Source organism: Stenella coeruleoalba, assembly GCF_951394435.1.
Source record: "Stenella coeruleoalba genome assembly, chromosome: 8".
In the NCBI taxonomy this organism is placed as follows: domain Eukaryota; kingdom Metazoa; phylum Chordata; class Mammalia; order Artiodactyla; family Delphinidae; genus Stenella; species Stenella coeruleoalba.
In genome coordinates this window covers 47394255-47398844 of record NC_137154.1, presented here as the reverse complement: position 1 = coordinate 47398844, position 4590 = coordinate 47394255, and the positions used below count along the sequence as shown (strand labels likewise).

Here is a 4590-nt window from a genome sequence, read left to right as displayed (position 1 = left end):
GGAATGAGGCAGGTATGAGTAATTAAACGTGGTGATATTACCCACTCCATGGGTTTGGGGACATTAGCTGCCCCATGGGTAAAATAACATTACCTATTTCACAGGGAAAAGGAATGCGGGCTGCCTCACAGAGGAGGGTAGCAGGGGAATTATCTTGGAGTGGAATTATGTGTAAGTCATGCACACACAGTTCCTCTGGAGGCACACAGAGGCTGCCTGTAATGTGCTTGCTATCTGCCTTTCATCTGTGATACGCTTTGCTTTGACAGTTCTGCAGGGCACACCTGCCACTAACAACCAACCCACTCTGGTGCCTTAAATTCCTGCAGCTAGAATCACTTCTTCAGGTCAAGACATTTTCTCCAGGAAGCCCCTGTTAACGGGCCACTTTGCTTCCTGGGAGCCAGGGCTGGACATGCAGGCCCTCAAATACTTCTTGGGCTTCTTTCAGATGAACTTCTCAGCTCTGGCTCTCTTCTTGGATCTTAGTGAGGATTGAAGTTCCTAAGACCTAGACCAGTGGTTCTTAAATCACCTGAGGAGCTTTTAAAAATCCTGCTGCCAGGCCATACCCCCAGACCATTCAGTCAGAGCCTCTGGAGGTGGGACCAGACAGGACTATAACTTTCAAGCCCCCTTCCCTAAAGTGGTTCCGAAGTATGAATAAGCTGGAAAGCCAGTGACTTGCACCATTTTTAAAAAATTGAGGTATAGTTGATTTACAATGTTGTGTTAGTTGCAGGTGTACAGCAAAGTGATGCATTTATATATGCGTATATATATTCTTTTTCAGATTTTTTTATTATACGTTATTATAAGATATTGAATATAGTTCCCTGTGCTATACAGTAGATCCTTGTTGTTTATCTGTTTTATATAGAGTTGTGTGTATCTGCTAATCCCAAACTCCTACTTTATCCCTCACCCCCCTTTCCCTTTCAGTAACCATAAGTTTGTTTTCAATGTCTGTGACTTACGCCATTTTTTAAAAGTGAGTTTTAAAAAGTAATTGTATAGTTCTAAAGAACAGACTAGCATTTTCTGGGGACTGTGGGTCCACGAGGGCAATAACATGTGGGATTTGGAAACACCCATGAACTCGTGTGAACTGTGGCAGCCTTCTCTACAAAGCCTCTGTGCTACTATTTTAAGGAAGTGAAAGAGAACTAAAGAGTGTCCTGTTGTAATACAACTCTTGTGGGCCCCAGCCTTCGTCTGCTGGCTTTGCCCTTGGCCTGCATCTGGCCAGGTTCCTGCAGTGACCAGAGTCTCATATTTGCCAGGGTGGCTTAAGTTTTGTTCACATGTACAAGCCCTCTGGGCACACTGGTAATTTCAGACCACCAGGAGAGTGTGAAAAAATATGTGTCTTGAGGAGTTTGTCAACACTCCAGCCTGTAGACGTGTGGATAAAAATTGAGGTTAGAGCAGTAGTGACTCCTGCCTGAGCTGGGGACTATGCCAGAGTCCCTGGTGTGATGCCATCTGAGGCCCACAGGGATTTTCATCAACCGAACTGAGCAACCAATTCTTGGAGATCCAGGTAGGGCAACAACCTAGCAGTACAACCAAAGGGGATTCAGGCCCTACACTGGGGGCCGGCACTGGACTAGGTCCCCAGGGTCCCGTGCTGCCCCGATTCTACAATCCATTCCTGTGGTCAGACATCGCCAAAGCTTTTCTTGCGCCTGTGGAACCTCGTCTAAGCGCTGGGCACAGGGCAGCGCTGCTTGTCCCCAGCTGTTCACAAGAATGGGTGTCAGTGACTGGCGCCAACCACTAGAGGGACCTCCATCCCAGGTTGCGGGGTTCAAGTGCGGCCAGACCCTAGGGTAACTCAGTCTTCCGAACTGGGGGCGCTCGTAGACAAGAAATGAGGCTGCTGTCAGGCCAACCTCAATTTGAACGCGATCCCAGGGGCCCAGATAGTCCGCACACCCAAAAGGTTGCTGCGCTGGGAGCGCCTCTAAAACGTTTTTTCTGTGGCTTCTGTCTCTTCGCAATTCTCGACACAAGTTCCCTTTCTGCTTTTCTCTTTCATTCCCTACGGCCAAGGAGCGGTGCTGAAGGGCTGGACAAGCCCGGGGACAGGGAGCTGAGAACCGCCGGGCGACTCCCCGGGGCCGGAAGGGTGCTGGAGGGGGGAGGTGACCAAGAGCGGAGCGGGGCTCCGGGGAGGGACGTGGCCTCCTGAGAGAGGCGGGGCTTGGGGGGGAACGGTAAGCTCGGCCTAGGGGGCGGCGCCGGAGCTGGGGCGGGATGGGCGGGGGCTAAGCAGGTTCGAAGGCGCCGGGTTGATGAGGCCGGTCCCCGCGGAGCCAAAACCCTCGGCGGATGGGTCCCTGCGGGCAGCCAAGGAACCAAGAGGGAGGGGGCGTGGCAGAGGGGCGGTCCCGGGGGAAGGTGGGGCGGTGGGGAAGCGGGCGCTGCGGGACGAGCCTCCCGCGGGTCCCCGCCCCCGTCACGTGGGCTCCAGACCCGGCCGCTGCCGGTCGGTCCGCTGGTTGGTCGGTTAGTTGGTCGGTGGGTCGGTGGCCTAGAGCTCGGTTCTCGGCTCTCATGTTCGGAGGTGGGAGGGACACGGGAAACGCCCGCACACCTGAGCTGCCCGGAGAGGATCCCCGTACCCAGGTCAGTGGGTTCTCCCCACACCCCCAGGCCCTCTGCGCGGTCGGGACTGCGAGCCCGCGTAGGGGCATTGCCTGAGGAACTGAGAGCACTGGAGTGTGTCCCAGGCGCGAGGGCGGGGACCCTCCTCCCCTTCTCTGGCCAGAAGACTGGGAGGAGGGTATAACTCCTGTGGATTTGCTCCGAATCTCCACCCAGTCCTGTCCGGGGTCTACGGACAGTCCGCGCCCCTACAGGTGCCCGGATGGCCCTGGAGATGCGCAAGGTGGCAGGTCACCTCAGTTCTATGTAGTATGTCAGAGCTCTGCTAAGTCAACTGGAGCAGCGGCCCAGTCTGGAGAGAGAGCCCAAGGTGGTAGGGAAGCTCACGGTCTATTTGCCCGAGCAAATGGGTGTTCCGCAGAGCGTGTGTTCAGCTGCAACGCCTTAGCTGAAACCAGCTATATACTGTAATTGCAAAAATGCAACATGCTTTTCCAAATCTCAAGCCACTGCGTCCCAGTAGACGGCAAGATGGGATAGTTCTGTTTGAAAGTGGGCTTCTCTCCCTCATGACATCCTGACTCCAGACCTGCAGTTGTTCCTCAGTTGAAAATAAGATTATATATTTAAAGGCCAGAACTTCCGAAGTTTGCTTAAGATCAAAACGGGCGTTCTGGCCAGCATTTAATCCGCTTACAAAACAGATCCAGCGTATTATATTTTTACTTTTAGAGCAGCTGGATATTTGGTATAGATCCGTCTCCCTTTCCATATTTTGGTTTACTTCCTGTCTCTCTCCTTCCTCTCCCAGTTCCTTAATCGATTATAATACAAATTTTGTGTTGCAGTCTGTGAAGTTGAATGCCCAACAAAGGTAGTTGGCTGTACACAAAATTCATCTTCAGCATATCGTCTTTGATGATTATTTGTGTCATATGAAAAACACAAAATATTTGATTTAGAGATTATTTCTCCTTGGGGCTTGAGAGGCAGCCTGTTTGAAATCTGCTTAAATTCATATATAAACGACTTTGAAGTGGGAGAGCAGGGAGACTGGTGAACTTTTCACTTACTGCATTCATCCATAATTTTATTTAATACATTATTGTTATTATTACTTCGAGATTCGGTGATGTGCCGGTTATTAGCTTATTGCTACTGTGGAGACAAACTGAGCATCATAGTCTCCTTTTTTTAAAAAAATTAATTAATTTTTGGCTGTATTGGGTCTTCGTTGCTGCATGCTGGCTTTCTCTAGTTGCTGTGAGCAGGGTCTACTCCTCTTTGCAGCACGCGGGCTTCTCACTGCGGTGGCGTCTCTTGTTGCAGAGCATGGGCTCTAGGCTCTCAGGCTTCAGTAGTTATGGCATGTGGGCTCCGTAGTTGTGGCACACGGTCTTAGTTGCTCCGTGGCATGTGGGGTCTTCCCGGACCAGGGTTCGAACCCGTGTCCCCTGCATTAGCAGGCAGATTCTTAACCACTGCGCCACCAGGGAAGTCCCCAGCATCATAGTCTCTTTACTGGGGTAGCTATGGCGGTTGCCCTGACTTTAAGACTAAGTAGAATGAGATGAATGCTATGAAGGAGGTAAGAGCAAAGAGTTGTGGGAATTTGTCTTTCATCTGAGTGCGGAAAATCTGGAATAATTTCACGAAAGGGGTGACATGTGTGTGATGGACCTCGAAGAATTTCTTGTGGGTTTCTCCAGGCAGAGGTGAGCAGAGCGTGACCTGGGCTGCGAGAGCTACATAGGCAGGCAAGCACTTTGTAGCCATGCGAGGTGGCAAGTGGCCCAGCTTGGCTCCTATGACGAACGATAAACAATAAAGCTGGTGACAAGGAAGAAACCTATTCCCAGTGGGCCATGAAGGCCAGGTGGAGAAGTTTGGGCTTTGAAAGCAGGAGAACCAATAATGGGTTTTAAGCAGGAGATTGGCTGATGGTTCTGTGCGTTTAAAGTCGGGGACCTTGGCCCTTGA

At 51.2% G+C, this 4590-nt stretch overlaps 2 protein-coding genes across 2 annotated transcripts in view; both read left to right on the top strand.

Moving 5' to 3' along the window:
- The window catches only part of SYT9 (synaptotagmin 9), a gene marked incomplete at its 5' end in the record, with an annotated part of 266692 nt that overhangs the window by 231908 nt on the left and 30194 nt on the right, over positions 1-4590 (top strand). The gene's annotated exons all lie outside the window — the stretch shown is intronic.
- Positions 2578-4590, top strand: part of PPFIBP2 (PPFIA binding protein 2) — a 149842-nt gene continuing 147829 nt past the window's right edge. Inside the window, exon 1 of the mRNA XM_079930567.1 lies at positions 2578-2631. The gene's annotated coding sequence lies outside the window, so the exon portion shown is untranslated. The remainder of the gene's footprint in view (positions 2632-4590) is intronic.